Source organism: Sander lucioperca, chromosome 11, assembly GCF_008315115.2.
Source record: "Sander lucioperca isolate FBNREF2018 chromosome 11, SLUC_FBN_1.2, whole genome shotgun sequence".
NCBI classification, from domain to species: domain Eukaryota; kingdom Metazoa; phylum Chordata; class Actinopteri; order Perciformes; family Percidae; genus Sander; species Sander lucioperca.
The window spans coordinates 19,563,206-19,584,530 of NC_050183.1; the positions used below are offsets into that span (position 1 = coordinate 19,563,206).

At 39.7% G+C, this 21,325-nt stretch overlaps 1 long non-coding RNA gene across 1 annotated transcript in view; it reads left to right on the forward strand.

Annotated features, from left to right (window-relative positions):
- Nucleotides 1-4,607: 4,607 nt before the first annotated feature.
- Nucleotides 4,608-21,325, forward strand: part of LOC116038230 — an 84,408-nt gene continuing 67,690 nt past the window's right edge. Inside the window, exon 1 of the long non-coding RNA XR_004102059.2 lies at nucleotides 4,608-5,075. This is a non-coding gene — a long non-coding RNA (uncharacterized LOC116038230). The remainder of the gene's footprint in view (nucleotides 5,076-21,325) is intronic.

Here is a 21,325-nt window from a genome sequence, read left to right on the forward strand (position 1 = left end):
AGAGGGAAGGAGAGAGAGAACGAGACAGAGAGAGAGGAAAGAGAGAGAGAGAGAGAGAGAGAGAGAGAGAGATAAACAGACAGAACAATCTTCTTGTTTGTGCTCTTCTGTCTCAGTGTCTCTGCTAAGTGAGCTGTCAACTTACTGTCAAACATCAGACATACTGTTAAGTGTCTCTCTTTAGACACATAATCACTATTATGCAAAATGCAGTATACGAGGTCTTCAAAAGAAAATGTTTTGCAACATGTTGGTGTAGGCTAATATTAAAATTGCACTATTTAAGAATTTACACAGATAAATCACCATATTTGTGACATTTGTCTTTCTGGGCTCATTTTGTCACTTGGTGGAGTTTTTGTCTTTCTCCTGTTGAAACACAATTTCACCTTGAGTTTTCCCAAAGCAATATTTGATGTCGCTCAGAAACAACGAACAAAGGTTTTCTTTCTTGAGAAACCATTTTAATGTTGATCCATTGAAGAAGAGCAAAAGAGTGTTAAAAATAGAATGTAATCAGCAACAACAAAATGTCTGTAATGTGAGGTTCATGAGATAAAGAGTAATTGTGCTCCTTGGAGGTGTGTGTATTACTTTTCCTTGTAAAAGGTAGCCTATAATAAGAGATCATTCTGTTGTACTCTATTATGTAAAAACAATCAACAACAAATCTACAGTTACCTATCAAAAACAACCATAACTTTAACTATATGTATCAAATTGAAATTTAATTATCCATTGATTTCATCTGATATAAATGAGTTGCTCTGACATTGGCTGAAAGTATTGCCACTACTGAGCAAGGTGAATTACTTTCTTTTAGTCACAGTGATCATTCACAGAAGCAACTGCGGGCAGATTGTTGAAGTTTATAATTTACAATAGAAATATAGGCATACAAATAAGGGCTGTCAAAATAACGCGTTAATTTCGATTAATTAATCTGAGAAAAAAATAACGCGTTAAAAAATTTTTTTTAACGCAAATTAACGCAGATTAATCCATTCCATATTGATGTTTGACCCGGAGCCGTTCTAGCCACCATTGGACTGTAAAATGAAGGAGGGAGACGAGAATGTGCTGCCTGGATCATTAACTGGAACATTTACTTGTAAAAATCTTCTTCCTGCCAACCCTGGCTACTGAAATCTGGTGCCACTGATATGTCTGAACTTGTCTCTGGTGCTCTGAAGACGATACAGGCAACACAAACACCGCTGCATGTGACGCTAGTTAACACTATACTCGACAGCAGCTAACGTTAGCCTACCGCTAGCTAGTAGCTGGATTAAACACGGTTACAATGCTGACAGCAAACGCTGAACGGTGTGAAGTTTGACTGTGTTTTACTGTAGAGGACTGTGACTCAACATCGGTACGTAACAATCTGCAGCTGCCGAGCTGCCATCGGAAAAACAACACAGACGGTGCGTTCATTGAAACTGGTAAACTACAGCTTCGTGGTGCATTTGAAGTTATTGTAAATGTCCTTGGTGGTTGTTTTTGTCCATCAACAGCAATTTACTAGTGAAATATGTTATTGTTATTGTTATACATTATTATTAAATCATTTAATTTTGACCATATGGCCTTAGCAATAAACAAGCCGTTCTTTAATGTCACCAGCTGTTGTTTAGTACCCTTTGTTTTCTTTTCTTTTTTTACTTTCTTAAAACGTATCGGTTCAGGCACCGTTAATTATGTATGTGATTAATTTCGATTAATTAATCACAGAGTCTGTAATTAATTAATTTTTTTAATTGATTGACAGCCCTAAAATAAATACAACAACTTGAGGGATAAAGGTCCGTGTACTTGGTGGCCAACGGATTTTCGTTTTGAAAGGAAAAAAACAAAAACGAAAAACGGCCAGTTTCCCAATTACCATTAGTAAATAGGAAAACAAAAAAACGGAAAACAACCATTATTCGTTTTTTGTTTTGATATTAAAAAACGGAAAACGAAAAACAATCTCGTTATCCGATTGTCTTTGATGTATTTGTAGATGGAACTCGGAAATTAAAATACGTGTATATGTTGTCGGTACACGATCCGTTCTGCCTGCACGATCCGTTCTGCACATGCGCAAAATGTTCGCGCATGCGCGGTTGTACGAGGATTTACGACACTGCACGATCTGTTCCACGCTTCCGGTCGACAGCCAAGCTAACGTTAGTTTAGCTAACAGCTAATTCGGCTAACCGCTAGCTGATTGTAGCGGTCTGCCGTTAGCCTCCACAGGCAAGCTAACGTTAGTTTAGCTAACGGCTCATTCGGCTAACCGCTAGCTGATTGTAGCGGTCTGCCGTTAGCCTCCACAGGCAAGCTAACGTTAGTTTAGCTAACAGCTAATTCGGCTAACTGCTAGCTAAGACAGCATGTAATAACTTTAAAAGACCCTCAAAATAAAACTTGAAAATAAACGTTGACATATATAACAAACACCTAACATATATAACAGCTGTTACGTCAGTTCTACTTTACTTGTGCTCATTTAAAATACAATCACTCAATACTTGTCTTTATTGTTATTACTGTGAAGTCTTAATTTAGCTGTAGCCTGCTTTTCCCATTACGTTTGAGTTAACGTTATTTTAGACTGAATCTAGCTGTCAGCTAGCGGTTAGCCGAATTAGCTGTTAGCTAAACTAACGTTAGCTTCCCGGTGGAGGCTAGCCATAGGCTAGCGTGGAACAGATCGTGCAGGTCGTATCCTCGGTAAAACAGAATTATCTTGCGCATGTGCAGAACGGATCGTGCAGGCAGAACGGATCGTGTACCGACATATAAGTCGTATTCCTTAATTTTGCATTGGTATTTTTTCGTAACCCGGAAGTTACTCCCGCCACGCCAAGACCCGCCCTTCAATAGCATTTATTGGCCAGTACCGCCTGTAAGATCCGTTCTGTGCATGCGCATAATTACGTAGTAGAAAACTAACAATGTCCATGTGCGATTTACAGTCTATGTTTGTACCATGTGTCAACACTTTACGACCAAACATTACAACTTTTTTATTAAATCTTTTTTTATTAAATCTTTATTATACAATAGTCATAGCTACAAACATTCGAAACTTGTCACTGATCCAAAACCGTATAGCGACATCGTTGTTGTGTTGTTTACGTTAATGTTTTTACCTTTAATACTTCGTCTTGACTAATAACCATAGACTGTCTATTATTAATGCGATGAAGTGTAAACGTACATAAGTGTCCTTTTGAAGATGGGATGACAGCTCTCCCAGCCACCACTGCTGTATACCACTATAGTAGCACCATGCCAACGGCAGTAAACACTATAGTAGCTACATGCTAACGGTCATCTTAGCTGGCACTGTTGTTAAATTCTCCCCAATTCCGGGTCACATTCCTGCTGAAACATGTCCGATTGTGTAGTGTTTGGTTCAGAAGCCTTTATCTGTGATTTTTGACGTTAGAAAGTGCTGCTTCGTTCCACTACAATCTAACGTTAGCATACTCAAAGCTAACTATTGTAGCTGCATGCTAACGCGACATAACGGAGCATATAGCTAGCTATGTACGTATGTAGCAGGACTTTGTACCGTAAAAATCACCAATAAAGGCTTCTAAACCAAATACTAAACAAATACAAATACAGTAAAGTGACTGGAATTAGGGGTGAAATGTCCAGCATTGAGCTACATAATAGTTTGCTAGGAGTTAGCTGGTCTCTCACAGAGATCTCATTTGTAGCCCTGTTTTACCCGATACTTTCATAAAAGTACAAACACATGAAGTGAGAGGTATACACATGCTTAAACTTAATTAAAAGCATGGTTAACCTGAAGCAGGACGGAGTCATGACTTATAACACCAAAGCAAGGCTTCTAGTTCAGGCTAGCTAGCGTTAGCAAATTACCTTCAAAGTTGCAAAGAAATGATGAAACGTAAAATTTGAAGCCTTTATTTAATTTGCTACATGGTGTTGTACTGGATGGCCAGACGACCCTTCGTATATCATTAACAGATTCTTTAGGCAACTCCAGCAAACACCTTGTAAACTTCATCTCTGCCATCATAACGGTCTACTGTCACTGTCTAATATTTTCTTCCGGTAACCGGGAATGTCCAAACATCCTTACGCCAATGCGTGCATAGAGCTGTGAAGTTTGCCGGTGTTCGCGCAAGCGTAGAACTGATCAGGCAGTGCACAGAACGGATTTTACAGGCGGTACGGATCGGGTACTGACAAAGGAATAAGATTTATACACACATTTTAATTTCCGAGTTCCATCTACAAATACATCAAAGACAATCGGATAACGAGATTGTTTTTCGTTTTCCGTTTTTTAATATCAAAACAAAAAACGAATAATGGGTTGTTTTCCGTTTTTTGTTTTCCTATTTACTAATGGTAATTGGGAAACTGGCCGTTTTTCGTTTTTGTTTTTTTCCTTTCAAAACGAAAATCCGTTGGCCACCAAGTACACGGACCGATAAACAGATCGTGTTTAATTAAATCTGGAGTTCAAATAGACAGTACGGCGCGCTCACAGCTAACACCCAATCACAAGACGCTACTAGCCAATCACAGCACAGTAGGGCGGGACTAGCTGCAAAACAGCGGTCGCGTGCCAGGGGCAATGCAACCGCAACCGGGCCGGGACTTTAGACGTGGCCTATGTGAAAATTATAACGAAGCAATATGAAAATGAATTGCTTCATTATGGGTAAAGAATGGCATCACTGTACCTTGGCATAGGCTAGGTAAGAAAAAAAACACCTTTATTAATCATTGCACGCACCACCTGGCAGCACGTTTAGTGACGCAAATCAAACACACCTGGTGCTGGCTAACGTTCGGCCTGGCTAATATGCTAAATGCTTATGGTGGGTCCTCCAACGGTGACTTCTTCGTTCACCGAGGAACCTTTACCTTTATAGAGGTGTGTGTGAGGGCCATCTACTGCCTGTGATAATAATCCCTGGGACAGAGAGACTGAGTGGACTGGTTATATTGGGAATAAATGAGCAGAGAAATGGAACCTGGAGCAGATTGAGGATTGAGAGATTGAGGACAGTGACAGGACTCGCAGAAGACCGCTCAGAAAGGTGAGTAGCCTACTACAACAACACCCCCTATTGTAATTCTGACGGTCATCAACGTAGGTTGTGTAAAAACGGCAGCTTTCTTTCTGCTTTAATAATTGTTTGTGGCTGCAGTCGTTGTAGAGTTTTTATTGTTATAGACCTACATGTTTGTGTGATGTTTTATTCTGCTGTTGATTCTATTAGAAGTGACAGGCCATTTAATGCAGGCCTCTGGGGTTTTATAATGCAAGTGTCACGTTTGTAATTTTTGTTTAATTGTCTGAGCTTTGTCCCCTTTGCTGGTTGTAGGCCTATCATTATTAGTCAGTTGTATGTTAAGTATGAAAAGTGCAGTTCATAGAAAAGGAATATATTTTTGTTTGAACAGAGGGGCTATGTGGTGTGATGTGTATGTTGGCATGTTAATGCACTTTATTTTGTGGCCAAAGTGTGTTCTTTACTTTAATAGCCTATATTATAACATCATCATATCCTTTTTTCTTTACCGTCCCTTCACCCCCTTTTAAAAATGTAACATAGTATCTTTCACCTAGTACATTCTAACTGACCTATTTTTATCTTAGTACATTTCTACACAAATACTTGTACCTGAGTAAAATATTGTAGTAGGCAACTCATTCCATCCTTACACACACACACACACACACACACACAAACACACACACACGCGCCAGTGCAAGAGATGATCATTTGTAGAAACACATGCACAGATACATTATTCGACCTTACATGTTTAGTTACGCAGTGTTCACATAAACTGGGATACATGTACAGTCGCAAGAACAATATCACACACACACACACACACACACACACACTGAGCTGTAAACAAACATGGTGCCCATGTCTATCTCCAAGCAGGTCAACTATAGCCGTGTGTGTGTGTTTTTTTTTTTTCTTTCTGGCAGTGCCAGTGGTCCATTCAGTTACACCAGGCAGTCTCGAGCACTCAATCACCCATTTATCTTTGGCCTGTCTTCCCCCAGACACACACACACACACACACACACACACACACACACACACACACACACACACACACACACACACTTACACACACTTACACACACCTCCCTGACCAGGCAGATGGTTGTGCCAGCCCTGCCAAAGCAGTGTGACAACACACACACATAGACACACAAATAAAGGGGAGGGGACCGTCTGTTTCAGCTGCCTCTCCTTGTCACAGAGAGGTTGGCATCGGTCGTGCCCACCATCAATCCATCATACTACTCTCTCTCTCCCTGTGGGGGGACCTCCTTTCATGCCCACCTGTTACAGTTGAATAAGAGTGAATATAAGAGGATGTAAATAACAGAAAAGTCACCCCAAAAGTAAAACAATTTTGGTTTACATTCTCTGGGGTTTTTAAAGGCAGGGTTGGTCTGTTTCCAATATACACTTTTTTATATATTGTTTGAAATTGTCTTTAGGGGTTAGACAGAGCCCTGAGGACTTTCAAATCTTGCTAGCTGTTCAACATTACCAACCCTGCCTTTAAGGTACCCTGCAGAGGTTTTAACCACTGGTGCTGTATAAAAATGTTTTGATGTGTAAACTCCCATGTTTTTTGTAAGTGTTTTACCAGCACATGCTGCCTTTTCTATCTTTTAGTGTCTTTTTTTGACATCTCATCACTATAGAATAAAGACATTGGGGCTTTTTATACTGTCAAACATGTGAGTTCTATTCCTAATTTTATGATAGATTTCCAGTACACTATAGAACACTTTTCATGGCTCCAGTTGCTTCTGACAGTGTTAGCCAGTGCCAGCACTTGGTAGTGGAATATTTGTAATTGTTTGGTCTGAAGTTGTTTGTCTATTCTCATTCGTCATTTAACCTAAAGGGGACATTAGAAGAAAGTTATGAGAGCTGGAACACAAACTCTGTGCTCTGGACACACTTCTCACCTTGCTTCACAAAGGACACATTGCATCCTGCACTGGCACTGAACATTGGCACTGGATTTAAATTGTGTGCTGCAGAAGCATCCAATATGAATGTAATTTCTAGGGAGTTGAGGCTGAATGGTTTTGTTTTGAGGCTGTTCATTTGATGGTAGATTTGGATGCAGCAAGTGAAACATAAAACATGATAGCAGGGGAGGAGACAGTGGCGAGGGTCGTGGAGGAAAGACGGTGGGAGGAAAAGATGGATGGAGAAAGGTTAGAGCAGGATGGAGCCTGAGAGGGAGGACATTTCCTTCAAAATAAAGTAACAAAATCCACCTATCAGCACCTCTAAAGCTCACCAATTAACACATGACGTCTTGTTTGTGTAATCTGCACAAAAACTGAAGTGTAATAACATCACGCTCTGGGTTTACGGGGGGCTTCACTATTTCTTTGTCGGACGCATTTACTTCCTTTTAATGTCCTAAAGTTTTCATGCTAAGCTAACAGGCTGCTGACGGTAGCTTCATATTTACCAAACAGGCATGTGACAGGTATCCGTCTTCTCATCTAACTCTTGGCAAGAAAGTTAATAAGCTAATTCCCAAAAATGTATCCTTTTAAGGTATGCTTAAGTTATAGCACAAAAATAAGTTGGTTAAGGTTAGGGAAAGACTGTGGTCACAATTCACATGGCCACAACATAGGTTGTTTTTCTCTCTCGATCTTAAACAAACAGGATAGAGTGAGGTTAACTGGCAAATGTCGGTGTGTATCTCAGACAGCTTCAGTATCAGCACCCTGGACAGCGATTGTGACAATGACTTTTTTTTTTTTTTTTAAGAAAGTGTTTTTTATTTTAGAAATAGAGTGGGATGCAGGTCTCCTTATTCAGCTGTATAAAACTTAGCGAAGGGATGTAACTGAAACCAACCGGTTTTAAACCAAGCAGAAAATGTCACAGGCCTCGGTCATCACTCTAACATGTTGGACTGGGAGGATGAGTGAGGACGGATAGAGTGAAAAGAAGGAAGGATGGATTGTTTTGAGGCCTCTTGCAGCTGTCGTGCTGCTTTACCCTGAGGCCACACACACACACACACACACACACACACACACACACACACACACACAGCAATTAGACCTTACGACTAACACATAAATCACCATCTTAACAAAGACAGTGACAACTAATCGTAACGGACGAGGCAGATCACTGTGTGAATGAATGGCAGTGTACTAGTGAGCATCTGTGTATCTATTAATATGCATGTATGTGTACGTCCAGTGTGTGTTTGTATCTGGCTATCAGTCGGAAACACAACTTGACTCAGAAGCAATAGATCATTTACCGAAGTCAAACTCTTACTAATGTAACTCTCAAATCCAGCCCCCCCCCCCCCACCCCCCCACCACACACACACACACACACACACACACACACACACACACACACACACACACACACACGCACACACAACGTATGCTTATCCCTGTTTCCACCTTACAAATCAATACTTCCTTATAGATTACCACACACACCTTAATCTCTTCCTTAATTCCTCAATGTCTCAAGCAAAGGTACAAGCCAGCACAACCCAGATTAGATTTAGGTTGCACTCCGACAACGTGGCAGTGCTTAAAAAATACCAACATACAGCAACAAATCAAATTACAATCAAAATACTGAGTCAACCGTTTGCATCAGATTTGCGAGTAAATCCAACGTGATTACACAGCGTCAGGAATGTAATGCAATATTTTCTGCGTGCAACGAAAAATACCAGACTGCACAAATGTACTCTTAAGTTGTTGGCTTTAACTACAAATCTAGTTCACCGGTCTGGTTTTCACCACTGAGATTACTCTACAGTCTGGATACACACAGTATGTTAACGTTTCAAATACAGCACATCCACATGCAATACATTAACTGGTTGTTCACATTTCAGCCAATGAATCACTTATACTTCATATTAATACTTTATAGCTCTCAGCTGTGTTACCACATTACCAAATCAAACTTAAATAAAACAATAAAGGCAGCACAATAAAGTTTATTGTATGTCTAACATTTCTCTAGGTAGTTTCAACTGTCTCAATTTGTTTTTTTATAGTAAAGGGAAATTAATGGAATGCAATGATTGCCTGGAAATTAATCTAGAACAAATCTGTGTGTGTGTGTGTGTGTGTGTGTGTGTGTGTGTGTGTGTGTGTGTGTGTGTGTGTGTGTGTGTGTGTGTGTGTGTGTGTGTGTGTGTGTGTGTGTGTGTGCGCGTGCGTGCTTAGTGTCAGGACCACTAAGCCAGTCAACAAAGGGGTCCAGTGCTGGTGGTGTGGTCTCCTCTCTGTCGATCTCAGGTAGAGTACGTTACTGCTAATGCCCTCTAAGATCCCTACGACGCAATCCCAGAAGCCCCCTCTCTCTCCCACAATCCTCTTTGCTCCCGGGGTCCCTAAGCACCTTGGCGTAGGGAAGGTGGCTCGCCGCGGATTGTCTTAATCTCTCCTTTTCCTTCAGAAAAGGGCTAAGCCAACCCGAATGTCACTCTCCCTGTCACACCAAAAAACCAATTGGTTACAAGGAGATATAGATATATATATATATATATATATATATATATATATATATATATATATATATTTTTTTTCTCTTGGCCTTCGTATCGGTTTCTCCCACCTCTCACATCTCTCACAATGTCTGCACAAATCTACAATATCTACAATAATTTGCCACAATAACAAGAGACGTTGACAAGAAACTGAATGTCAGTTATTTCTCATCATAGATTCTCATTTCTACATGTAAAAAATGTAAATAGACGTTAAAATATTGCCGGATTTACCCTCTACTTTATCTTTGCCTTGATGCTGCTGCTGAGTTGAAGAGAAACTCCTGTGGTTGAGCCAAGGTTGTGCCAAGGTTGCACAAGTCGATGGAAAACTAGCAGAATAAACTCCAACAACAACAACAACAACAACAACAACAACAACAACAACAACAACAAACTCATGTTTTTTTTCTCATGGACCAGTAAATCCTGTGCCTGTGTTTTTGTCTCCTGTGTTTTGGGTTTTTTGGGATGTTTTTAGCACAGCTGCTATTAGCCTTCATGTTAATCCCCTTGGAGAATAAACTCATTAGAACATTAATCACTGGATTCTAATTACCTCTCTCTCTTTCTCTCTTTCCCTCTGTCTGTCTCGTTCTGTCTCTTCTCTATGTCTCTCTCTAAGTCAGGAACTTAGACAACCACTCGTCACTGAATTCGCAGGGGAAAAGTTACAGTAGAATAAATAACTCTTTTGACCTGAGGGGTGTACCACTGAGCAAGTTCAACAGTGCCAGGCTTTACTTTTCCTTAGCTGGCTCGACAAACCTAACGCCCCGATCAGAAGTAACGGGTACAACGTTTATCAACTTGCTTTGTTAGCCAAGGTTTTCTTCCTCAGGTTCTGTGCGTGTTTCCATAAAAGGGGGCATTTGGTAAAATTGTAAATTTGTAAGTTAGTATAGTCATTTTACCATTCAATACATTTTCAAAGCATATTGTTTATTTCTAACGTGACAGCTGCTCATTGTACAGCACTTTAAACTTGATGCAACAGATTTATACACAAGAATTGCATTTATGTCTGACACTGTCCAATAATGAATACCAATGCCAAATCAAAGTGAAATGAACTTCATTGATTAAATATTATCTGTGATACATACCAATAGGCTAATCAGTTTTCTAATTGGTGTTCTATTTGCTGCATTACCAGCAGTGTAAAACCGACTTAAGCAAATCAGGATCAAGCATAAGGATTACGGCCAAACTCACTTTAGTGGATTGACAAAGCAGTTATACGAGCAGCAAAATTAGCAAAAAACTTTGCTGCAAACATTAGCAGAGATGCTAACAGACAGAATATACAAAAAACAAGAAACTGGGAGGAAGAGTTGGATATGTAGAGGGTGAAAGAATGATAGGTCAGGAGTTTAGAGCAGTGCAATATTGTTTGAAAAATAAAAACATTTTTAATCGGACACTTGTGGTGTATAGTAACAATTGATATTAATGAAAGCTCTGTCCCATTTTGGTGTACCAGTACTACCCTGTCTCTTAGATATTTTGTTTGTATAAAACTAACTTGCAAAAGCAAATACGTTTAGGAGGAAATGTAATGCTGGCCAGATTATGTTTTCTAGTAAGATAACAAGGAAATGTTAAAATTTGGCTTGACTCTAAAATGTGCATTAATATAAATATCAGATCTTGCAGTACAATATAACCTTTTAATGGTTATTCTGCTTAGACTCTTACAGCACTTGGTTAAGGTTAGGGAAAGATGGCTGTCTGATTTAATACAGAAAAAGTCTGTAGATGTCGGACCTTCTTTACCAACTTGTCTTTGACTCTTTTTGGACATTTAGTGCAGGGCAGCTAGCATACACTGGAATATTGTCAGACTGTTGATAATCGAGCAGTAATACCCAAAGTAAGGAGCTAAAAGATGCTGAAAGGTTCATAGAGATGCAGAGTTAGGTGTTGATTCATAGTGGGTTCAACACTATTTATGACTCCTTTCACTTTACAGAGTAATTTAATTCATGTTAATCAAAATAAATACATAACTTCATGCAGGGTAAAAGCAAAAATCTTCATCCCTTTGAAAAAAATAATGTCAGAATACACATAAAACTCCTGACTGGAACCCCACTTCGATGCTTGGGGGTGTTCAGATAATGATTCTCAACATGACTCAACATTCCTTAAACCCTTCAAACTGTGAACCTTGAACAAGGTTTTGTTGCTACAAAATATTTCTGCAACTGCAAGGCCTTCTTCTGGCCTCATCTATTCAGAAACTGACTTTGGTCGGTAGTTTAAAGCAAATTTGACAACATTTTCAGAACATGTTGTTTTTTTTTTTTTACTATTGGACTATCTGTCGTAGAAAATATCTACTGAGCTTTGCCAGACAGTTACTGATTTGAAAATTGTAAGCTGACGGTGTCAGGCTACCATTGCTAAACAGACAAAAGAGCACCACCTTCTGAAACTCACTTTACCCACCTCGTTAACGCTCAGTTACATTTTGTGTATTATGTCTCTTCCAAGAATTAATTCAGACACAGCTTTAATTCTGAAGTTTGAGTAAAATGTCTGCAATTTGTGTTCTCATGGGAGGCTTTTTGCCAACAATTTAAAGCTGTGTGTTGATTGACTGAAGTGTAAGTGGGTGAAGGCTGTGAGTTGTGTTCATACCTAACTATGTATGCTTAAATGTTATTTTGTGTGTGTGTGTGTGCGTGTGTGTGTGTGTGTGTGTGTGTGTGTGTGTGTCAGCTGGGAGGACACTTCCTGCTAACAGGCCAGAGCAGGCTCTGAGAGCTGGGGGGAGAGGAGGAGGAGGGAGGATGGCAGTGAGGCGTGGAGGTGCAGCTCCCTCACAGTTACACGGGACCACACAACAAGACAACAAACCCTCTCTGTTTTTCTTTTTTCTCCCTCCATCTGTGTCTCTCTACCTTTTCCTTTTAGCTGCTGAAAGTGGAAACAGAAACTTAAAAGCGGCGTCAGGTTTTCATATTCTGAGTGCATTGCCGCTAATGGTACTTGATACCCAAAGCATTTACTTGGCTTAACTGTTTAAAAGCGTCACTTTAAGTGTGTGTGTGTGTGTGTGTTCTGGGTGGGACTGTTTAGCTGTCACCTACATAGAACCCATGATGCAGGGTCTTAGCACTAGCTTCTCATGGCTGAATGCACAGGAAACACACACACATACACACACACACACACACACACACACACACACACACACACACACACACACACACACACACACACACACGAGGCCTCGCAGCGTTGACAGGTGGAGGTAAACGGAGCAGAACTCTGCTAATCCAACTCTGCCTGGGAGAGAGAGAGCGAGCAAGAGGTGAATCAAGAACAGAGTGATGTGAGGTGTAGCAGTGTTTTCTTAAACATTAAAAGGTCACTAAATGACACATCATTGCAAATTAATTTGTGCAGTCAAGCATTGTTTGCACCTACACACATTTACTATGAGATACCCTAATACATCAGGATGATTTTTGAGAGAATGCTTAACAAATTGACGCACAAGATGTTCAGGACCCCATATACATTTTACTACTTTATAGATACTAGTAGGGCTGGGTACCGATTCAATACTTTTTAGGCCCCGACCGAATTGCCTCCAAAGTATCTAGTAACGAAAAATGCCTCGTCATTCCATACCAAATTTCAATACCTAAGGAGCAATTCTCATCAGCGTAAGTGAGCCAGTTAGCACGTAGCATGTTTTTACCAAGATCTGATAAAGCTGCTGATCGGCTGTCTTACAGTTTACGTTGTAGAGGCATGCAGGAAAAACTCTTATGTTACGCACAAAGACGGGGTAGTAGGAGCTGAAAAATAAAGATTTGTGCCGTAATGTGTAGTGTTGTAATTTATTTTGTTCAAATTGTTTAATAAAATTGGTATCGAAAAAAGTATCTTCCAGGAATCGGTATCAGTACTAGGTATCGGAAATTTTGGAACGATACCCATCCCCAGATGCTAGATATCTAACTGAGACACATTCTAGCTAGTTGTTAAAAGGTGTAAATGCATCCACCTCTTAGATGTATACGTATTCCTTGGTCCTCCCAATAGTGTAACTTCGTAAGTAAGCGGCATGTGAAAATAGCCTCTACAGGGTCTGTCCAGTGTGATTATGGCAGCTGAAGTTACACTGGTATTAGCCATCACACTCCCTGTGTCTTAAAGTGCTCATATTATTCTTTTTGGCTTTTTCCCTTTCCTTTATTGTGTTATATATCTTTTTGTGCACATTATAGGTTTACAAAGTGTGAAAGCCCAAAGTCCACCCCAAAGGGACTTACCATCTCCAACAGAAAACACTGTTCACAAACTGCTCCAAACAGCTCTATTGTAGCTGCTAGCATAGCACGCCCTCATACTCTGCTTCTGACTGGCTAGTAGTCCTTACCTAACTACTGCGCATGTGCGACTCCCAACAAAGATGGAATAAAACTGTGATGTCTCACTCTGTAGCTAAAACGGAGAGCTCAACTCACAGGGTGAAAAGAGGAGCAGTAGCAATGTGCAGTACAGCAAATATATGGTGTTTTTTGAAAATTAAACCATGTAAACCTATTCTGATATAACCTCTAAATACAATTATGAACCTGAAAACAAGCATAATATGAGCACGTTAAAGCATCAGGAAGAAGGTGTAGGGGTTCCAACATAGAGTATATGAAGTTGAGCTAAGCTGTTGTAGCATTTTATCTGATCCCTGATCAGTGCAACCACTGAAGGATCTGTGTGGGTGAGAGAGCGGTGAGAGATGAGACACATATATGTGCCTAAGGTGATCAGATGATCAGAAACAGATAATGATGGAATTATGCAATTTGTATCAAAACCAGATACTGAAAAGGATACCAATGGGCATTTGCAGTCAATGTAAACTCCCTGAAGTGCTGAAACAAGCAAATACTGAATAAACTGTAGATACAGTATAGATGTGGGACCAGAATGAATTAATACTACGGAAAGACATCTGGGTTTAAAGGGTTATACATAGTGCAGGATATGACAAAACCACATACATCTGACTGTCAGATTTCTGAACACACGCACACACACACACACACATACAAACACAAACACATACACACACACACACACACACACACACACACACACACACACACAGAGCTGGGAAGGGCAGTCAGGGTAGATCTTATCGTGCCAGTCTTGTGTTGTTTCTTCAGGTGCTTTTACAGCAAGTTAGACCATGCAGCCTGCCTGCCCTGTCTGCCCCCTGCACGCACGCACACGCACGCACGCACGCACGCACGCACGCACGCACCCACGCATGCACGCACGCACAGTCTTTCGCTCTGTCTTTGATGTTTGTACATTTAGCTTCGGTATCTTGAGGGCATTTGATGAATGTCAAACCACTTTCCCAGCTTTGCTCCTTCTTTCTTTTCTGATTCTTCTATATTTTGCTGTTTTTCTTCTCCCCCCATCTTCATCGTTTTCTTTGCACCCCTCATCTCCCCCTTCATCTTCCCCCTTTCCTACTACCTGTCCTCCCACTTTTCTTTCTTCAATCATAACTCCCTCCCACCTTTCCTCTCGTTGTCTTAAGTGAGTGTCATCAAGCTCACAGATGTTTAGCACCATATTACCACTAAACCCTGTTCCCTACATGTGTTTTTTTTTCTCTTTCTCCTTCACACACAGACACACACACAGACACACACACACACAGACACACACACACACACACACACACACACACACACACACACACACACACACACAAAGAAAGGGCTGCTGGAGTAATCATGTCATGTAAATTACCGAGTATACGAAGAGGCCTCTTCACCTGCAATCAGCCTCACGGTGCTTTAGTCCAACCTGCTTTCAACAAGAAATTTCTCTCTGCGAAATGGAGGTGGGGGAACATTTTCTGACACATCCAGGAATGTAGTTTCAGACAAAACATGTTACTTATCTGTATCTATGTAAGTATTGTGTCTGCACATAAGTTTATTTATTGTGGTGTATTTTTAAAGGACCACAGTTTTTGGGAGACTAGCCTGTTGATTAACTTACCCGTTTAGTTAAAAGTAACCTGAATATCGTCCATGTGTGTCCTAAGATGCTGTATGTTGACACTGCTTTAATAATTCTGGATTGACACAACTTGCAACTTAGTCTAGTTGGTTTGGCCATTGCTTGTTTGTTCTGTTGGTTATGACAACGTTTTACTCAGCAAAGTTATTGCTTAAGGCATTGATACAGCAAATTACAACAGGGCAAGAAATAATAACTGATAAAAGATTACAAAAATAAGACTGAAGTTGTTGAAGCTGGAATTTATTGTAATTGATTTTTATATACTGTATATCCAGCTTTGTGTGGATTTGCACCAAATATAAGTAGCATTTAAATACTAAAATAAGTGTGTAAATACAGTGATGACTTTTCCTTGTCTATACAGGAAGCAAAGTTGGTGGGTGATAGGTCAATGTGTTCAGCTGTGCAATAGATTACTATATTTTTACTTTTTAAAGGCAACCAAATGTGGTTTTGTTTGTATTCAAGGTGTCTCTGAAAAACACAAAACCAATTTAAAGCGTTTTATTTCTTCCACATGAAATGCCCTTAATTTTACATTTAGATTATTTTAAAACATGTATTGTTCACAGTAACTTACAGCCTTCATTTCCCCTTTTTATCGGAGTATTACTACCAACAGATTTGTGTTATCGCCCTCTGAAGATAGCAAAAATGTGTATCATGTCACCCTTTTGCTCGTGGTAACAGAAGATACAGCTAACAGTCTCCCTTCATAAACAACCTCATCGGCCTCTGTGTCAGCGTGACTAGTACATTTTCCAGCTAAATGTAGCAAAAATGACGAGTATGGATTTAAGGAAATCCTCTTTTACCCTTACATTGACTTTTATGAAGGTGCAGGAAATGTTTCTGTGCTATTTTCCCTCAGGGTGTCGAAAAACATCAGAAAGTTGTAGATAGACAGCAGATAGTTGGCCTGAGAGAGGCTTTGTTCAGGAATATTTACAGTAAGCAGGTCCTTAGGAAGACATAGGCTGCCCCAGACTGCTCTGACCCTCCAACACAAAGAGGTTAAGCCTTCAGGCTGCTGCTAAAGTGTGTCTAGTGAATCCAAACACTGATGTTTGTCTTTGTGTCTTTGGTTATCAATATGCTGAACATGGAACAGTTTCTATACTTGCCCTCTTTGCCTCCTTTTACCACATGTACTAACACTTTATCCTGAATTACTTCATATATGATCTCTTTAAATCCCTAGTTGTTCGAGTGGTGTTTTAAACCTTGGTTTCCCACTAGAGCTGGGCAATATATCGATATAATAATATTATATATTATATGTCCCCACGATCTAGTCTCATATCACAACTAGATATTATATCGATATCGTGATATGAGACTAGATATCGTCTTAGATTTTGGATATCGTAATATGGCATAAGTGTTGTCTTTTCCTGGTTTTAAAGGCTGCATTACATTAAAGTGATGTCATTTTCTGAACTTACCAGACTGTTGTAACTGCCTTTACCCACTTAGTCATTATATCCACATTACTGATTATTATTTATCAAAAATCTCATTCTGTAAATATTTTGTGAAAGCACCAATAGTCAACACTACAATATCGTTGCGGTATCGATATCGAGGTATTTGGTCAAAAATATTGTGATATTTGATTTTCTTCATATCGCCCAGCCCTATTTCCCACCAGATTTCCCTCAATAGAGCGAGATGTATCAACCTGACATGACTTAACTGGATCCCATTTTTAGGGCCCTATGAAATCCGTTTTATTTTTTTTCAAATTCTGTTTTTATTTTTTTATTTTTAGCCCTTAAGGATTTTTCGGATTTGCTTGTTTTCTTTTCACTTCTAAGCAGTATTGACCTTTTAAAAACTCATTGACACAAACTCACAATTCAGCTTTTATTTATTTAAACTTAATATATTCAGCAAAGCACATTCAAAATTACCTAAATAAAAGCTTTGGATGCTCACCTATAACAATGTTGAGGACACTGCGATCTCGGTTGTCAGAGGTTTCGTCGACAACAAAGATTGTCTTTCCATGGATCTCTTGCAGCACAGTGCTGGTCAAAGACCCGCGGCAGGTGGGTCTGCCTGAGGCTGCTGGTGTTTTCTGGGAGTGTGCCTCCCAGAAACAAGAAACGGACGTATCCTCTTCATTTTCTCAAGTGGTATGTCAGCTTCAGCACACATTGCAACAAAATCTTCCACAAACTCACACCTTGCATCTATTGATTTTGTTGTTGCCTCAATGGTAATCTGGAGGGATTTTTCCGCTGTAGATTTAGCTTTGTTCTTGAGATAAGCTTTTGATTTCAAATGGTCGTTACATGTGTCTTTTGCAGGTCCAGTCAACAGTATGTTGACAAAACTTACAAAACAGTTGTCCAGACTCATAGTAGTCGTTGGGGTATTGTTCAGCCTGGTATTTAGCAGTCAATTCAGAGTTTCTTCATTTTTTCACCACCGTTGGCTTATCAGGAGCCACTCGCTTAGACATTTTTTTTCCCCACGCAACAAACTCATAACGTGAACGTGAGGACGTATGGTTACTAGGCAACATGTTTAACAATGCCATTTGGCCACGGTTTAGGTAGAGACCTTTCTACGCTTGTTGTTTTAAGCTGAAAAATGAGAAGGAAGTAAAAAAAAAATTGTTTATTTAATATGTCAACAAAATATATGCAAATTCCGTGCGATCCGTGTGATTAAGAGAATTCCATTTTCATGTGTAGATTCCGTCCGCGCTTTCCGCATCACGGAAATCATAGGGCCCTATATTTTGCAACACATTATCACATCATCAGCAGCATCATCATTGCTGATGGAAGCTTCTTTCCTGCGGCTGTCACCCTACTGAACTCTTGCTCTGCATCCCGGTGACAATTTAACCTACTAAGCCCCCCCCCCCCCCGGACAATTTGCACTACCCTACCCCACCCATACTGTTCTATTTATTTATTTACAGATGTACATACTGTACCTGTACAAAGCCATATTCTACTGCTCTTCATACTACTCATCCTGCACATAGACTTATTCTTACGACTCTTATAATGTTACCACACTGCACATAGCTGTACATATCTGTCTATATGGTTCATTCAGTATATCCATATTTATTCTGTTTTTCTTATTATATATTCTGTTAATACACTGCATATATCTATATTTATATTATTCTTACTACTATTATAATGTCACTGCTACTACATATCACATATATGTGTGTTGTTCATACATTGTTCATATTACATAGCCATATTTATTCTGCTCTTATAACACTGCAATATATTTCTTGTCCTGCCTATGCACCACCTGTCTATACTTGTATATCGCATTGCACTTTTCTGCTTTTTTTGCACTTCTGGTTGGACGCAAACTGCATTTCGCTGTCTTTGTACTTGTACTCTGCACAATTACAATAAAGTTGAATCTAATCTGAATCTAATAAGTAAAGGTCTCAAGATAACTAATGACTTCCTGCCACTCTATAATGTTTTTTACTTTCATGCCAACAATCATTTTAAGGGGAGGTGCCAGTTTCAAACGGGGGCAAATCTTTTATTTTGGAAGGAAACTCTTTACCGTCTGTGTCTCAGACTGCTGCCAAATCCAGTCAGGCTTACTGTATTTTACCTGCCACTGGCCATAATGCAATGGCAGCTTAATATGTGACGGGCTTGGCAAGGCATAAATAAGGATTAGCTGTTTGTCATATGTGGTATATAGAATAGTTGCAGCATGTCTCAGTTGAATACAAAATGCAATGCAGCTTTTAATGTCAGCTGGGAATGGCAACAACATGGATTAGTTTTTTTCTTTTTAAATCTTCAAAGTTACACTTTATAGTGTCGGTGGAATTTTTTTTTTTTGAGTTGTGGTGTTGAGGCACCAGATAACCACATGACACATAATAATTAGACATGTATTTTCTAAGCATGTCAGACATACAGAACATGCACGTTTTACAGTTTCACAACAAGACTTCAGGCAGCTGGAGCAGGTAGAGGCTCAGTGTCTGACTGTTACAGGGCATCAAACCTGCAACACACTGGTCAGTGGTGTCCAACCTTCTCTTCCTCTTAAGGCCCTGAAACACCAAGGAGATTGTCCGTCCGTCGCCCTACATTTTGTGGTGTGTCACGCACCGTTGCCACACGTCGGCCTGAGTAATTGCCGTTGCCGTCCGTGTCAGTGTGAGGAATCCATCTGATTGGCTATTCAGTTTATGCAAATTTATACACAAGAAGAAATAATCTCATCTGATATGTCCAATACACATAGAGCTGTCAAAACTGGCCAAACATAACCAGTTTCTTCTAAATAAACATGAGTTTGATTGGATTATGTATTCGTATCTATTTATATTCATAAGATGGCAAATGTACAACGGAATACATAACTACTTGTGTAGGTATATTTATTTTACAAAATAAGCTAATAAAATAATGTCCTATACCGTAAAACTTAATATAAAGACTGTACACTCTCTCTGCACTGTGGTTGGTGCTAGACTGACAACTGAGCCCCTAGCAAGCAAGCTAGCTAACTAGCCAGCCATCCAATAAGTAAATAAATTATTAAAGTAAATAAGTTAATGTTTCATTTACACTAGGGTGACCAGATTTCCCGGAACTAAAACCGGGACACTTTGCGCGTGACCGTAGTGCTCGTGCACGCACACGCTTTTTAACGTGAACATGTGCCAGCCCAGGTCAGACATAACCACAGACAGATTAGACACAGTTTTGCCAACAGCACACGTAGGCCTACTGCTCATAACATAATGGGGTATCTGAGTTAATATTCATGAATTTTCTTGGTATGTAGCCTACATATCTAAGAAATAATATTAAGTAGCCTACATATCTAAGAAATAATATTAAAAGACATTGGGCCTCATTCACCAACCGTTCTTACGAAGAATTGTGTTCTTAAACACCACTTACGCACTTTTTACGAAGATTCTGACATTCACTAATGTTTTCTTATCTTGGATTTGTTCTTAGCTAAGAACAAAATCTACGAACACTCAACATTTTGCAGCAATTATCTATACGTCCTACTCCACTACATTTCTACAATGTTCCGTTACATTTTCTGATCAGTTTTTCCCCCTGCCAAAACGTCTTCCTGACCGTCACATGTTTGTTTCACCAGTGAAGTTTGGTTACCATAGATACTGTATATATGGGACACCGCTGATCCTTCATCGGCTTCCAAGCCGGCTCCGGTGCTCCAGAGCCTGGGCGCAGCGCTGCTGACCCTCGGTAATACAGCCTCCGGTAAAAGTGAAAATGAAAATGTTTGTGTTTTATTATTCCCGTTTTTAAATCATAGTTGCCATCTATTTCTCTCCACAGCGTTGTTTACTTCTCCGCCAGGCAGCGTAAGACGCGTTCATATCTTATTTATTTGACTGGACCTCTTCACATCTCCTCCCCATGTTCGCTGCTTCACACACTTTATTTACTTAAAGGAAATAAAACCGTCTTAAAATACATCTATGAATAAAACCAACCGCATTCCGATTCTAACAACATATTTCCGTTTTATGCTGGTTAGGATAGGAACTTCTTTTAAAAGCCAGGCCTTGTTTGTGGTATTGAACATCTTCTACTTTTACTAAAGTAAATATGTCTCTGGTTATTTGTACTTTTACTTAAGTACTGAGATTCAGTACTTCCTCCACCACTGCAATGTACAAGTC